The following is a 10,765-nucleotide window of genomic DNA, read 5'->3' on the forward strand; positions in this document are numbered from 1 at the left end:
CTGGCCCACTGGCAGGTTATCACGTAAGGCTCTCGGATGGTATGAGTTGTAATGTAGTAGTGAGTTCCTGTCTGACCCCTTTTGATGTACCTTAGTGTTGAGGGCATTCCCATGCACCATGATGTCGAGATCCAAATATATCGCACATTCCTTGCTGAACGTCCAGGTAAACTTTAAACACGGATCACGGCTATTAAGCCAGTTCAAGAATTCCATAAGAGAATCCTGATTTCCTTTCCAAATACACAACACATCATCGATATACCTCTTCCAGAGGCATATGTGCCCCTGGAAGGGATTCGATGCGTGATATAGGAAATTCTCTTCAAACTGGCCTACATAAATGCAGGCCAGACTCGGCGCGAAGGTCGCGCCCATCGATGTACCTGATACCTGTAAATACAGGTCATCCTTGAAACAAAAGTAGTTCCGTGTCAGGGCAAGCTCGATACATTGGAGCACAAAAGATTGGGGCGTGTCATAAAACCAATCTTGGTCCCCCAGGGCCTTCGCTGCTGCCACCAGCGTGGCCTCCTGGGGGATACTGGTGTACAGCGATTCAATATCGATAGTAAGCAAGAACTGCTGTGATGAATCAAATTCTAAATCACCAAGGATATTCAAGATGTCAGTAGTATCCTGGACATATGATTTTTGTCTCAATACGGATTCCCGCAAAAAGAAGTCCGCGAATTGCGATAATGGCTCAAGAATAGAAGCTATTCCCGAGACTATCGGTCGCCCGGGGGGAGGCCGTGTAGCCTTATGTACCTTTGGGAGTATGTAGAAGGCTGGGGTTCTCGGCTTGGTGTTAACTAAAAACTCTGCCTCCTTGCTCGTAATCCAGTTCTTACTTCTAGCTTCCGCCACCATTTTTGTGATCATCTCTTGCAATTCAAGGATCGGATCCCTAGGGAGAGGGTGATAGTTCTTCCAATCACCAAGTAATCTTAACACCTCCTGGTTGTAATCTGAGGTGTTCAAAACCACGATAGCCCCACCTTTATCGGCACTCTTGATCGTAATTTCTGCATTATTCTGCAGAGTCTTGAGCGCCTCCCAATCTCCCCGGCTCATGTTATTGAAGGTGCGGACCTTGTGATCAGACTGTTCAAGTTTAGATATTTCCTCCAGCATCTTCTGTTCGAACACAATCACCTCTGGACCTACCGTGGAACCCGGAGGGCAAAATTGTGACGGACGTCGAAGATTGGTGGAGAAAAGTGACTGGGGTTCCAAATCTTTACCAGCAAAAAATTTTTTAAGTTTGATTTTTCTCATGGTTGCGTGAAATTCAGTCCTGCACTTGAAAGCATCATGTCTGGGAGTGGGGACGTATCCCAACCCTTTATTCAGAACACTCAATTCATCCGTAGTCAGTGTGTAATCGGATAAATTCATAACAATGTTATTCATGTGGGCGTCCTGCCCCTGCTGCGTGTTATCCGTGGGGAGAACATAGGCCATTGCTGTCCCTGGTTGTGGAAGGGTCTTGCCCTGCCTCTGCCTCTTTGACCGCCCCCTCTGTTGCCCCTGTTGGTGTGTCCTAAAAAAGAACGGAACAAAGCCCCCAAATCCTCGTTGGATTTATACTGAGCGTCAGATCTACCTCCACCCTGATTGGATGTTTGAGCACTCTCTTCCTCCTCACTGGAGGTGTTATCAAAAGTCCAGTTCAAGGGGGTCCTACGCTGTTGTTGTTTTCCTCCCCTCCCTCGATAATTGGACTGTGGTGCCACTTCGTTTGCCTGCTGGTAGTGTTTGTCATCCACATAGGGGAACGCCCATTCGTGGGTGAATCTCTCAAGATTTCTTTTTAAACCCTTGATTTTCTGGTTTACCATATAATGCTTATAGTCTGCTAGGTCCTCCTGAATCCGCTGTAGTTGCTCTTTTGTATCAGTGATGGTTGTGTCTTTCTTCAAGGTTTCTTCTAACTCTAGGATCTCAACCAATAACTCATCACTAAGTCTTTTTGCAGTATTAATAATTAAAATCAACCAGTCTCTTGTACATTTGTTGGCGATGTAACTCCAGTCCAGCCTAAATTTCTTATCCTCTAGGAAAATCCGAGGTTCTATTCTGACTAGTAAACTTGCAGGGGCAGCTCCAGCTCGAAGGTACTCTGTCATCAACGCCCCATGGAGGGCTACTCTCACCTGACGTTTTTTCGTGTTACTTAATTTTTCCCACTCCTCCCTTGCTGTGTTCACATTAGTCAATGATGAATCTGGGAAGAGGGAGGGACCTGCTAAAATCGCAGCTATCTGGTCGTCTGAAAACGCCAAACAATTTCTATCCATTACTTTTAATGTGAATATCAATTAACACGATTCCACCGGTGAACACTCAGATTACCAAAAACTTTGGTATGTCGCCCGAATGGTCAGTCCAACTATTATCCTGAAAGCAGGAAGAAACTTCAAAGTTAAAATTAGTTGTATTGCTCTCACGGCTGATCCGCCGCTCAATAACCCATTTCAAATTGGAGCTTTAGAGGGAAGAAATGCCAAGCTGCCCTCCACTCAAAGTCTAATAACAACAACAAATAGCTTGGCATCAAGAGGATTCAAAATAATAATTCAAAGGCCAACCACTGGTGGCAGGAGCAACTGTGTTCCAACCACTGGCAATATGTCAATAAATTTTTTGACTGGCCCTACACCTCTTTAATTGTTAATTTAAGATCATCTGCAATGCAACCCTTCAAGAACTCACAGAAAGTGTATCACCCCAGCTCTCACAAGAAATGATGTGATTCGTGAAAAGAGTGTGAAAAATGAGAAGGCACCTCACGTACGCACCACCAGGTAGGCTGCCAACTGGTACTCGCTGGTATGCCCACGTTTTGTCATCATCGGTTGCCAACTCAAAAAGAAAGAAAATAATGTCCAGTAAAAAGAAAGAGAACAGAGATAGTTTTGACAGAAACACTTTGCTGTCCCCATAAACAAAGAGTGAAAATGAAGAAACCCAGTGATTTGCTGAGAACAGATTGTTCAGAGCAACAATAAAATTGAGATGCAAACTCACTCAAAAGGACAAACTCTTTATTCACAACCAGTGAGTTCACTCAAAGTAAAAGCACTAAATGTCGCTAACCTTTATAAGGAAGGCCAACATGTTTCATTGCCACTAGTTTTTTGGCAATTTCATCAGGGCATAGGGTTTTTTTGCACCCGTTTAACTGGACATCCACTTTACTGTTTTATGGAAGGGCTGTGTAAAAAGCAGAAAGGAAGACAAATAGAATGACTGTTTTCTATTCATACTTCAATAAAAGTTGGACCAACCATTCATCCATGACACCAAACTGTTAGTTCCCATACATATATTTACCATGTAAAGGCCGAGGACGCTCATACCAGCCTTCACAATACCAATCGGAATTTCTTTTCCTTTTTCCGATTCCTTAAAAAGCGCTGTAACTAGCGCGTGTTCAACCTGTGGAAAAGGGTTTTTCTATATTCATCAACGGGTCAGAATACACAGCTTAAGAAAGCGAGACTGGTGGTTCTTTCCCCCTCGCAACACCCTTCGTCTTATTTTGTCTCAAAAGCCACCTGTACTATACTCTGGTCAGAGGTGAATACCACGAATTCATGCCGCCCCGTTCCACTATGAACAGAAAGGATTGCGAATCATCATGGCTAGTTAGTATCTGCCTCTTAAATCACCATAACTTTCATTTCAAATGTCTACGAAGCTGAATGATCACAATTCCAGCTCGGCATCCAATACCCAGTCTTTTCCTCTTCCGTGACTTAACGCTAGCCCGCTTTCGATTAACTGTAAATCAACCGAGGCCATAGGAGTCAGCGTAGGGCGAACCTTACCCTACCCACGGCATCCCACTACCTTTAGACCAGGAAGCCAAAGTCTCACCGTAACCACAAACGGAGCAATCCTTGTATCGTCACCGCCTCAACTCCAAGTCAGTGCCCAGCCTCAGATGTAGTGCTGTCTAGCCACACCCCCTCGTCCGCATCACATGTTGCGCGAACTGCAGTGCGGGCCACTAAGATCTTGTAACTAACGTGGCGGCCATCTTAGAACAGTGTACCTCACAAACATATATAACACAATCTTCACAGAGGCCATTATGTCGTTCACTCCCGATACTATGTGTGTGCATCTTAAAACATTTAGGCCACACTCCAAAGGGGCTCAAAGTAACAGACCTTTATATAATTTGCCGGGGCTGAATTCCATCGTTATTTTGATAGCGCCCAAAACATAACCTTTGTATTCCTCAGAGACACAAGCATATATAAAATCAGAGTTGAAGCGGCCCAGTGCGGGAAACTACGAAAGAAAAATGATCTTACTGCTCTCCGTGCACAGCTCGTGGAGCTCCTCAACCATAAAGCACGGGTATTCAGTTACTAGTTACTCACTCATTGGACATGTATTCTCAGATCCCCACTCCGTGGGTGGTTTATAGTTCGGAAAGTCTTGTATTTCCAAGACATCAGAGGTGATGTATGACTAGTCCTAAGTACATAGTGTGTTACTAGATACTCACTTTATTCCACTCAATGTGGTCATTCAAGCCTGTCACATCCACCTTCTCAGTATAAATCCAACGAGCCTCCCTGGTAGCCAGAATTTTATCTATGGTGTCATTGCTAGCTGTCACTCTTTCCAGGACAACCCATCTTAAAGCTTGCATGTCATGTTTGGATTCACCAAAATGCTGTACCAACCGAGTAGTGAGTTTTCCGGCTTTAATGGTACTTAAGTGCTCCTGAATTCGTATCTTAATTTTGCGAGTGGTGAGGCCTATATATTGTAACCCGCATTCACAGGTCAATCTATAGATTACGGGGTAGCGGGCTAGCGTTAAGTCACGGAAGAGGAAAAGACTGGGTATTGGATGCCGAGCTGGAATTGTGATCATTCAGCTTCGTAGACATTTGAAATGAAAGTTATGGTGATTTAAGAGGCAGATACTAACTAGCCATGATGATTCGCAATCCTTTCTGTTCATAGTGGAACGGGGCGGCATGAATTCGTGGTATTCACCTCTGACCAGAGTATAGTACAGGTGGCTTTTGAGACAAAATAAGACGAAGGGTGTTGCGAGGGGGAAAGAACCACCAGTCTCGTTTTCTTAAGCTGTGTATTCTGACCCGTTGATGAATATAGAAAAACCCTTTTCCACAGGTTGAACACGCGCTAGTTACAGCGCTTTTTAAGGAATCGGAAAAAGGAAAAGAAATTCCGATTGGTATTGTGAAGGCTGGTATGAGCGTCCTCGGCCTTTACATGGTAAATATATGTATGGGAACTAACAGTTTGGTGTCATGGATGAATGGTTGGTCCAACTTTTATTGAAGTATGAATAGAAAACTGTCATTCTATTTGTCTTCCTTTCTGCTTTTTACACAGCCCTTCCATAAAACAGTAAAGTGGATGTCCAGTTAAACGGGTGCAAAAAAACCCTATGCCCTGATGAAATTGCCAAAAAACTAGTGGCAATGAAACATGTTGGCCTTCCTTATAAAGGTTAGCGACATTTAGTGCTTTTACTTTGAGTGAACTCACTGGTTGTGAATAAAGAGTTTGTCCTTTTGAGTGAGTTTGCATCTCAATTTTATTGTTGCTCTGAACAATCTGTTCTCAGCAAATCACTGGGTTTCTTCATTTTCACTCTTTGTTTATGGGGACAGCAAAGTGTTTCTGTCAAAACTATCTCTGTTCTCTTTCTTTTTACTGGACATTATTTTCTTTCTTTTTGAGTTGGCAACCGATGATGACAAAACGTGGGCATACCAGCGAGTACCAGTTGGCAGCCTACCTGGTGGTGCGTACGTGAGGTGCCTTCTCATTTTTCACACTCTTTTCACGAATCACATCATTTCTTGTGAGAGCTGGGGTGATACACTTTCTGTGAGTTCTTGAAGGGTTGCATTGCAGATGATCTTAAATTAACAATTAAAGAGGTGTAGGGCCAGTCAAAAAATTTATTGACATATTGCCAGTGGTTGGAACACAGTTGCTCCTGCCACCAGTGGTTGGCCTTTGAATTATTATTTTGAATCCTCTTGATGCCAAGCTATTTGTTGTTGTTATTAGACTTTGAGTGGAGGGCAGCTTGGCATTTCTTCCCTCTAAAGCTCCAATTTGAAATGGGTTATTGAACGGCGGATCAGCCGTGAGAGCAATACAACTAATTTTAACTTTGAAGTTTCTTCCTGCTTTCAGGATAATAGTTGGACTGACCATTCGGGCGACATACCAAAGTTTTTGGTAATCTGAGTGTTCACCGGTGGAATCGTGTTAATTGATATTCACATTAAAAGTAATGGATAGAAATTGTTTGGCGTTTTCAGACGACCAGATAGCTGCGATTTTAGCAGGTCCCTCCCTCTTCCCAGATTCATCATTGACTAATGTGAACACAGCAAGGGAGGAGTGGGAAAAATTAAGTAACACGAAAAAACGTCAGGTGAGAGTAGCCCTCCATGGGGCGTTGATGACAGAGTACCTTCGAGCTGGAGCTGCCCCTGCAAGTTTACTAGTCAGAATAGAACCTCGGATTTTCCTAGAGGATAAGAAATTTAGGCTGGACTGGAGTTACATCGCCAACAAATGTACAAGAGACTGGTTGATTTTAATTATTAATACTGCAAAAAGACTTAGTGATGAGTTATTGGTTGAGATCCTAGAGTTAGAAGAAACCTTGAAGAAAGACACAACCATCACTGATACAAAAGAGCAACTACAGCGGATTCAGGAGGACCTAGCAGACTATAAGCATTATATGGTAAACCAGAAAATCAAGGGTTTAAAAAGAAATCTTGAGAGATTCACCCACGAATGGGCGTTCCCCTATGTGGATGACAAACACTACCAGCAGGCAAACGAAGTGGCACCACAGTCCAATTATCGAGGGAGGGGAGGAAAACAACAACAGCGTAGGACCCCCTTGAACTGGACTTTTGATAACACCTCCAGTGAGGAGGAAGAGAGTGCTCAAACATCCAATCAGGGTGGAGGTAGATCTGACGCTCAGTATAAATCCAACGAGGATTTGGGGGCTTTGTTCCGTTCTTTTTTAGGACACACCAACAGGGGCAACAGAGGGGGCGGTCAAAGAGGCAGAGGCAGGGCAAGACCCTTCCACAACCAGGGACAGCAATGGCCTATGTTCTCCCCACGGATAACACGCAGCAGGGGCAGGACGCCCACATGAATAACATTGTTATGAATTTATCCGATTACACACTGACTACGGATGAATTGAGTGTTCTGAATAAAGGGTTGGGATACGTCCCCACTCCCAGACATGATGCTTTCAAGTGCAGGACTGAATTTCACGCAACCATGAGAAAAATCAAACTTAAAAAATTTTTTGCTGGTAAAGATTTGGAACCCCAGTCACTTTTCTCCACCAATCTTCGACGTCCGTCACAATTTTGCCCTCCGGGTTCCACGGTAGGTCCAGAGGTGATTGTGTTCGAACAGAAGATGCTGGAGGAAATATCTAAACTTGAACAGTCTGATCACAAGGTCCGCACCTTCAATAACATGAGCCGGGGAGATTGGGAGGCGCTCAAGACTCTGCAGAATAATGCAGAAATTACGATCAAGAGTGCCGATAAAGGTGGGGCTATCGTGGTTTTGAACACCTCAGATTACAACCAGGAGGTGTTAAGATTACTTGGTGATCGGAAGAACTATCACCCTCTCCCTAGGGATCCGATCCTTGAATTGCAAGAGATGATCACAAAAATGGTGGCGGAAGCTAGAAGTAAGAACTGGATTACGAGCAAGGAGGCAGAGTTTTTAGTTAACACCAAGCCGAGAACCCCAGCCTTCTACATACTCCCAAAGGTACATAAGGCTACACGGCCTCCCCCCGGGCGACCGATAGTCTCGGGAATAGCTTCTATTCTTGAGCCATTATCGCAATTCGCGGACTTCTTTTTGCGGGAATCCGTATTGAGACAAAAATCATATGTCCAGGATACTACTGACATCTTGAATATCCTTGGTGATTTAGAATTTGATTCATCACAGCAGTTCTTGCTTACTATCGATATTGAATCGCTGTACACCAGTATCCCCCAGGAGGCCACGCTGGTGGCAGCAGCGAAGGCCCTGGGGGACCAAGATTGGTTTTATGACACGCCCCAATCTTTTGTGCTCCAATGTATCGAGCTTGCCCTGACACGGAACTACTTTTGTTTCAAGGATGACCTGTATTTACAGGTATCAGGTACATCGATGGGCGCGACCTTCGCGCCGAGTCTGGCCTGCATTTATGTAGGCCAGTTTGAAGAGAATTTCCTATATCACGCATCGAATCCCTTCCAGGGGCACATATGCCTCTGGAAGAGGTATATCGATGATGTGTTGTGTATTTGGAAAGGAAATCAGGATTCTCTTATGGAATTCTTGAACTGGCTTAATAGCCGTGATCCGTGTTTAAAGTTTACCTGGACGTTCAGCAAGGAATGTGCGATATATTTGGATCTCGACATCATGGTGCATGGGAATGCCCTCAACACTAAGGTACATCAAAAGGGGTCAGACAGGAACTCACTACTACATTACAACTCATACCATCCGAGAGCCTTACGTGATAACCTGCCAGTGGGCCAGTTCTTTAGGTATCGGCGTAATTGCTCTACTGTTGAAACCTTTGTCCAACAAGCTGATGAGCTCTCTAATAAATTGACTCAAAGAGCATATCCCAAAACTGTTATCAAGAGAGCGTGTAAAAGGGCCCGTAACACACCTCGGGAGGCGCTCTTAGAAAGAAACAGAAGGGAGACTGATGATTGCCTCACAGTGGTCATGACCTACGATCTTTTGGCCTCTAAAATTAGGCAACTAATGAGAAAGCATTGGTCATTGTTATCAACTGCAGACTTCAGAATGCCACAACCTAGATTTGCATTTAAGCGTGCCACAAATCTTAAGGACAAGCTGGTACACACACGACCACAAGTTAAACAAAAAAACACATCATTGCCGGCTGGACATTACCCATGTGGGGGTTGCTCAGTTTGCAAATTAACAGAAAAAACAAACTTTGTCAACCTTTCCAATGGTAGAAAATGGCATTTGAATTCGTTTTCAAATTGTAACACGACCAATGTAATCTATAGATTGACCTGTGAATGCGGGTTACAATATATAGGCCTCACCACTCGCAAAATTAAGATACGAATTCAGGAGCACTTAAGTACCATTAAAGCCGGAAAACTCACTACTCGGTTGGTACAGCATTTTGGTGAATCCAAACATGACATGCAAGCTTTAAGATGGGTTGTCCTGGAAAGAGTGACAGCTAGCAATGACACCATAGATACAATTCTGGCTACCAGGGAGGCTCGTTGGATTTATACTGAGAAGGTGGATGTGACAGGCTTGAATGACCACATTGAGTGGAATAAAGTGAGTATCTAGTAACACACTATGTACTTAGGACTAGTCATACATCACCTCTGATGTCTTGGAAATACAAGACTTTCCGAACTATAAACCACCCACGGAGTGGGGATCTGAGAATACATGTCCAATGAGTGAGTAACTAGTAACTGAATACCCGTGCTTTATGGTTGAGGAGCTCCACGAGCTGTGCACGGAGAGCAGTAAGATCATTTTTCTTTCGTAGTTTCCCGCACTGGGCCGCTTCAACTCTGATTTTATATATGCTTGTGTCTCTGAGGAATACAAAGGTTATGTTTTGGGCGCTATCAAAATAACGATGGAATTCAGCCCCGGCAAATTATATAAAGGTCTGTTACTTTGAGCCCCTTTGGAGTGTGGCCTAAATGTTTTAAGATGCACACACATAGTATCGGGAGTGAACGACATAATGGCCTCTGTGAAGATTGTGTTATATATGTTTGTGAGGTACACTGTTCTAAGATGGCCGCCACGTTAGTTACAAGATCTTAGTGGCCCGCACTGCAGTTCGCGCAACATGTGATGCGGACGAGGGGGTGTGGCTAGACAGCACTACATCTGAGGCTGGGCACTGACTTGGAGTTGAGGCGGTGACGATACAAGGATTGCTCCGTTTGTGGTTACGGTGAGACTTTGGCTTCCTGGTCTAAAGGTAGTGGGATGCCGTGGGTAGGGTAAGGTTCGCCCTACGCTGACTCCTATGGCCTCGGTTGATTTACAGTTAATCGAAAGCGGGCTAGCGTTAAGTCACGGAAGAGGAAAAGACTGGGTATTGGATGCCGAGCTGGAATTGTGATCATTCAGCTTCGTAGACATTTGAAATGAAAGTTATGGTGATTTAAGAGGCAGATACTAACTAGCCATGATGATTCGCAATCCTTTCTGTTCATAGTGGAACGGGGCGGCATGAATTCGTGGTATTCACCTCTGACCAGAGTATAGTACAGGTGGCTTTTGAGACAAAATAAGACGAAGGGTGTTGCGAGGGGGAAAGAACCACCAGTCTCGCTTTCTTAAGCTGTGTATTCTGACCCGTTGATGAATATAGAAAAACCCTTTTCCACAGGTTGAACACGCGCTAGTTACAGCGCTTTTTAAGGAATCGGAAAAAGGAAAAGAAATTCCGATTGGTATTGTGAAGGCTGGTATGAGCGTCCTCGGCCTTTACATGGTAAATATATGTATGGGAACTAACAGTTTGGTGTCATGGATGAATGGTTGGTCCAACTTTTATTGAAGTATGAATAGAAAACAGTCATTCTATTTGTCTTCCTTTCTGCTTTTTACACAGCCCTTCCATAAAACAGTAAAGTGGATGTCCAGTTAAACGGGTGCAAAAAAA

Source organism: Triturus cristatus, chromosome 4_2, assembly GCF_964204655.1.
Source record: "Triturus cristatus chromosome 4_2, aTriCri1.1, whole genome shotgun sequence".
Lineage (NCBI taxonomy): Eukaryota > Metazoa > Chordata > Amphibia > Caudata > Salamandridae > Triturus > Triturus cristatus.